Below are 7,079 nucleotides of genomic sequence, written 5' to 3'. Positions count from 1 at the left end.
AGCATAAACTACATTGTCCGTTGTATTGTTCGAAGAACAAGTTGGAATTGGATAGTTTTTCTATGTCGAGTTGGTTCGAACTATATTTGAAACATATGTTAATTTTATCGAAGCAAAACCACGGGAATGCATTGATCGTATTAAGGAGTTATTGGTTGTTGTTACATTTAAGATAAATAGATGCCGCTGCAACAAAATAAGCGAAGGAAAAGGTTAGTGTTGGCTAATACATTAACAAAGAGTGGTATAGGAGATGAGGAAGTACCTTTTGTCACTGTTCACGACATTCACAAAATAACACAAACATACGTTGAATTTCTTCTCTGAAATATTTCTTTTTCAATACACTAAATTCAGATGAGATGATAATAGAAATGGTCAAATCTCCATAGCATTTGTTCGGAGCAATGAACTTTTCTTAAATGACTGTGATGACCAATTTTATAAGATTGCAATAAATTTCACAAACTGCACACATTGTTGTATGAAAATCGATAATAGAAACCGTTTGTTCCATTAGTGGTATTTTGCTAGCCTGTTTGGTTTGGTTGGCGCACAGACTTTTATTTGTTTAGAGATAAGATCAGTACTTATCTATATTTGTGTGTAATAACTACAATTTTCACAACAAATCGAAAAAGAGCAAATTATATAATAGTCCCTTATGATTTTTTTTCATCTCTCACCGGAAGATTTGTAGCAGATTTTACCATACACATGTAGTGCTATTTATTTTGTTTTTAATACCCCTAGAAGTTAGAAGAAAAATTCAACATGCTGTAGTTTTATCTTATTAAGTTGAATATGCTGGCGCGTAACCTTTCTTGATCACTTACATCAAAGAGTTTAGTAAAATATCACAAAATGTGCGCGTCTCTCGTTTCTTTGGTGAATCGATCATTTTCACAAACTTTCTGATAATCTAGGGCAGATACTACTTCTACTTGAAAATCTATGTCTCACAGATTTACTTTTTTTGTCCGCCAAGCATTACACTCACGAGTAGTGTCAGCAGCCGTTTTAAATATGTATATAGCTTCGATAACAGCATCTACACTGAAGCAATATAATATACATTTGAAGTTGTGGTGGAGTTTTTTGTGGTGCAAAGAAGCAGAGATGTTTTGGTGCCTCTATTCCACTTATTATAGAGTTCCTCCAAGAGGAATTTGACAGAAGGGCTTCTTACAGCACCCTTAACTCTCGTAGATTTTTAAGGGAAGTCGACCAAGATTTACAAATACGTGGGACCCGGCCCTGGTTTTAAGCTACCTTAGAACTTTGAATATCAAAACAACTTCCTTAAAGCTTTTTTCCTGTAAATTGGCTATGCTTTTAGCGTTCGCTTCTGGACAAAGGGTTTCAGACCTTATTGAATTAAAAAATATATCATGTATGTGTTAATATTTATATTCAGCCAAGAGTAAAATCTTCCGGGCTTAATAAGCTGCAACCTGTAACTTTTCTATATACAAAAAATAATTAATAAATAAATTACTGCTGTCCTTCAACAAACCTTATCGCCCGCATCATTTCAATCGATCTCACGATGGATTCATGAAATAATGCAAAATGCAGGAACTGATATACAGCAATTTGGTTCTCAATCAAGGCATCAGTTGTCCATTTCTCAAGTGGATATAAAGATCCATAGATAGATACCATTAGATCTGCAACCGGTTGGTCTAAAAATTCTATGAACTTCGCAATTTTTATAAGAGGCTCATCCACAATATAATATAGTTTTACAGAAGCGATTTTGAGCTCTTGAGATTTATATAAATATGTTTCTAATGGTTTGATTCGTATTAATTTAATATTTTTTTCCGCACTTCTGCTCAGATTTTAGTAGTAGTTTAAAGCAAAAAGCAACTTATCAAACTATTGCAAAATCTAATCCGATTTGTGGACAAAGACAATAAATAATGTAACGAAAGCCTGACAGCCTCTGAAGACTTAATCTAACATTATAGTTCAACACTTAATAAATTAAATAACAATCCTGCTTCTAGCCTTTCTATTCTTTTACTTTACTTAGTCCAGCAAGCGGTGGACCGAATAGTGATATGCCTTTCAAAAAGGTTTTGAAGTGGCAGCATGCCTTAGACTATAGGCTGTAAAATGTGAAGATCTACCACACTTGAAACAATTATAAACTTAATTCACCTAATAATAGTCTGTGTCCCCACCGCCGTAGCGGTTTCTTAAACGAAACAAACAAGTTTTTCACATTACCCGTTAAAAGCTTGGTCGTTTCCATATATTGTACAAGAGTACTTGTTACACACAGTTCTGCTTTTTCCTCAATAATAAAACTAGGAGCAGTTGAAATTTACCAGGTCCCGATGCCTTACTAATATCACGTATACTAATATTGTTCTTATATATTTTTTTAAATATTATCAATATCTATAATGGTAAACTTCTGTGCCCTATGTGCACTCATTTTTTGTAACGACAAAGACTCAATAGGAAAATGTACTGATGAAACAAGTGACATGTCCCGTATTTTCTCATATTTGCATCTTTTTCTAAAAATCCCTTTAAAATATTTTGTTACTATTTGACATTTGCATGTATCAGCTTTATATGAAATTAAAGAAGTCGCTAACCTTATGGTGTTCAGAGTTCCATAAGAAACAGCCCCATTAAATTTCTGAGTGAGAAAATTTATCAAATCATTAACAGCAAATTTAAATGGACATATTCTATTAGTCAAACAAAAAAAAAAACGCCACTGTTTTATTGCTGAATCATATCGCTTAAGTACGGGGTTAGAGATAGACGCTAACAAAATATCATAGATGACACTAAAAGATTCCTTAGGGAATACGCTTCGCTGATGCACGTCCTGCTATCAACGTAAGATCAGGTTTAAAAATAACGGGATCCTCTAAAAGCAGAGAAAGAAATCCCGGATACCAACCATGAGGGTACAAGTAAAATTCCCTCCGATTTTTTCAATATTATTTTCTTCAAAGCACTTTGCATTTTTGTTCACTTTTGATGCAAAACAATCAATCTTTCATCAAATTTTCTAAGTATTTTCGTAAAAGCTCAATTTGCTAATTGCCATTCTGTATTTATTTCTCTGATTCTAGATTGTTCATCTGCAATCGAATTATCCCTGGATGGGATGTATGTGGCAAATAACCATATGTTGCGAAGTTCACACCATTACCAATTTGACCTAGTTAACGAGAAAAGTGAACACCCCCCCATTCTCTTTATATATAATATTGCTGTCGTACATTCTGATCTAATTAAGATTTGGCAGTTTTCTAAGTCTTTTGCAAAGCACTTTACAGCAATGACGTTTGCCATCAGCTCTAGTTAATTTATATAGAACTGATTTTCTGGTATATTTTTTGTTTTTAGGCTCTGAATTGGTGGCGTGACCGGCCAGATCATTACTAGATCAAACGCACTTTCCTTTAATGAAGTTCGATCGTAATTATATGAAGTCTCATCTAAGTAAATAAGACCCGCCCTTCCCTCATCTCCCTTTATTTTTTTAGCTGTAATAGTTTTCAGCAAGATCTTTAAAAAATGAATCATAGGAGCCGCGGACCGTCGCGGGTACACAGAGTTCTTTTGCTTTGAAATTCGTGGTATTCAGCATGGAGTGGGGAAACTACGTTTGATCTTATTTACTTAAACGAGGACTTCATATATTTACGATCGAATGTCATTACAGGCAAGTTCGTTTGATCTAATAACATTAGAGTAGATTGTGTTAGAACAGACTTGTTCGGCGAACAACGCAGACAACGAACGATATAGTTCGTGGGAGCATCGTAGAAACATGTGCTAATAACCCGCGGATAAATTGCAATGGCTGCTCGGATTTGGTTTGGATTAATGTCTTTGACCTATATCATAAATCGTACTCAAAATGTTTATGTTCCGTAAACCGCGGTTCAAAAACAAATATTCCGCAGGCGCTTGACCAAGCAGTTCGCGAACTCAGCTGACGAATGGCATACGCGCACGTATGCCGGGCAGTTCTACGTGCCATTTGTGCCGTCAAAAGGCCCCGGCATTTTGCCCGTTCGATGGAAGACGCATTCCCGGCGGATTCCGCCGGTGAATTTACACGACTTTAATATCCAGTTACGCGATTTTTCGTCGGACGAAAAAAAAGAAACGGGTCGATGATCGCGTAACGTTAAATGCAGACATAGGCGTAAAGTTAAAAGCGCCCCCTATGGGATATTAACACTATTATGAGTGCGTGAGGCAGGCCGATTCAAAGTAGATTGCTCATTGTAGTTTTTGCTGACGATGTCGTTTGTCCGAGTCCAGCTGCCTGCATTCTTCCTCCTTCGATCTATCTATTCATCTACAGTGCGAGTCACTAAATTTTCATACATTCGAAAAATCAACAAAGTTCTTTTCTTCGATTAATATTTGAAATTGCGCTCTTTTGATTTAAAAGAATTTTATGCAACGTGTCCCAAATTTAAGATATATTGTCATCGGCAATTTATGTATGTAAAAATGGTTAAATTTTTAATATTTATAATTAATATTTGTGACTGTGTGCTTTGTTCATTCTCCGAGGCTCGAGGCTCGTATTCCTTTGGGCGTATTGTTATATTCAACATATTCGCTTTTTGCGAAAACTCTCCGGGTTTGTATTTTTATTTTCTTACTGGTTAAATTTCATCATCAGTCAATCATCAATTCAATTTTCGTGCTGTATAAAAGTGGAATGCTAAAAGAACATTTTAAATCTCCATAGTGTCTGTGTCTGTTGTGTTGCTTATTCTTCATCATTCGTCGACTATAAACAGAACATAAAATTAGGTATTTATTTATCTATTGGAGAGAAATATTCTAAATCTGAGACAGTCATCTCGTATTCGAAAAAATAAGCCCTCTTTGATTTACTTCATTTAGAGACTCAGAATGTTTAATTTACGTATTAGATACATAGCTGCTTTGCAATATTTTTGTACTTTTATGGAATTTTATGGAAGTATTGAAATTTAATCAAACTTTTTGAAATGTTTTTTTTTTAATTTTTTATCATAGTTACATGGCTCATTTGGTGAAAGGAATAAAATTGAGTTCTTTTGGCAAGAACCTTGCTCCTACACGGCAGAAACTCAAATCATTAAACAAAATGTCTTGAACGGATCCATGGGCAATGTTAAAATCCTCCGCAATCTCTATGATGATTAATTTACGATTATTGACCAACATTTCTGTTACTTTATCAATGTTTTTGTCGGTTTTTGATAGTCTGCCACTGTGTTCATCATCTTCGATTGACATCGACCACTTTTGAACAGCTCGTGCCACCGGGAAAAGGCCCTTTTTTTTAGAAAAACGGCCTTTGGGTCAACAATTTTTTTTGGCATGAGCGGAACGCACCGGAGCGAGTGATTAATAAACGAGTGACTTAGAAGTTTACGAAACGTATTGCATGCTGTAATTTTTTTACTACCGTTACTTATTGGGTACATTTGTGCAAAATAACACGAATACATTCACCAACATGGGCGTCAAAATTGACAAACGTCAAAATTCAAGCCATCTCCGATTGTTACCAAACCCGTGGGGCCATATCCGGAAATATCCGAAGTGGCTCGGATCACGTGGTAAAATGACACTTAGTAGAATAGATCCGTTTCAACGCAAAATTGAATACAAAATTTTTGAAAATTGTAAAAGGTGGCCAACAAACAAAGAGATAGGTGTATTCTTGGGTACGTAACTTTTGCAAATGTAAAGCCATAATGCGAATATTGAGAAGCAATGTTAACGACAAATGTAACAACATAACAAAAAAAAAGAACTCAAATCAAAACATTGGGTGCTTCACGAGGTGGTTCAAATCATATCTGTTTATTTTTCTACTCAAATTGGTCGCTTCAATCTTCTGTGTATGTAAATAAATACAAAATTTGCTGCTCATCACACTACTGTAATTTCCTGATCTTAAGTAATCATCAGATAATTCTTCACTTTCTTTATATTCAGGGTTATTTAAGTCCTTCTTATTGCTCGGTTAATTGAGATTATAAATTTTCGGTGATATAATTTGAAGTTGTTGAACAAATGAAAAGTATTAAACATTTCATTTATCGAGTTCCCAAGATTTAATTTGGCTATTGCCAGTATCAGTCTCCACCACTTTGTAGTAAGTCCCCAAAATTTTATAGCCCATCCAGTATAACTTGAGAAAGAAATCATAGGAAAAGCGAATTTCGCTTTGTACACTCAAAATCAACACAACACCACAACTGCTTTGAAATGATCGAAAAATGTTTAACTTTACCTTCCTCCTCATCTCATATTTGTCATTCAGCTTCCCTTTAGCATAACAAACGGGTATAAACTTAGTTTCGCTCCTCCTGCTATCAAACATTTTTATCAGACCAAATGGGTTCGCTATTTTTTGCTTCATTCTTTTAATTCCGTGTTTGTGCGAATTTCGGATGAACTAATTGAGCAAGTATTGCACGATCTCGAAGTGAACAAACTCCAAAAAAAATTACGTTTCGTAGAATTGCCGTCACTATCTTTATTTCATTTTGTTTATCCCATCATGAACAAATGTCGAAATACAATGTATTCAATTAAGAAAGAACAGGTTCTATCCCACTTCTGACTTGTAACATAAAAGGGAAACGCCACCGAGTTTGCTAGTACGTATTTTGAAGAAAATGCGGTACAGGTCAATTGTATGTATCATATGTAATCTACAGACACCATAAAGCTTCAAAGTAATTGAATTGCTGGAAACGAAATCTCAAAAAAGAAATCTTAGAAGAATAAAAACTTTTGACGGACCCAAACACTAATTACAGCAAGGGACAAGACAGGGGGGAGTGAGAAAGATGTCGACCACGTGTCGGTTGATATCGGGCAAGCAAATGTTTGTAACAAAATGGTATTTATTTTGAATCCAGTTATAAAAAAGGAAACTTTTGGAAGTGTTAAGTTTTAGCAGAAGTTTTACGTCTTTCTCCGAGTAAAAACAAAGTACGACATAAATTAGATAAATAGATAGGTACATTTAAATGCAGAGTTAAAGTATAAAAAACAAAAAAAAAACAAATAAAAATAAA

This window comes from Cylas formicarius, unplaced genomic scaffold (assembly GCF_029955315.1).
Source record: "Cylas formicarius isolate icCylForm1 unplaced genomic scaffold, icCylForm1.1 PGA_scaffold_4__25_contigs__length_36172078, whole genome shotgun sequence".
Classification (NCBI taxonomy): Eukaryota; Metazoa; Arthropoda; class Insecta; order Coleoptera; family Brentidae; genus Cylas; species Cylas formicarius.
The sequence above is the reverse complement of the archived record's forward strand: the minus strand, read 5'-3'. Positions refer to the sequence as shown.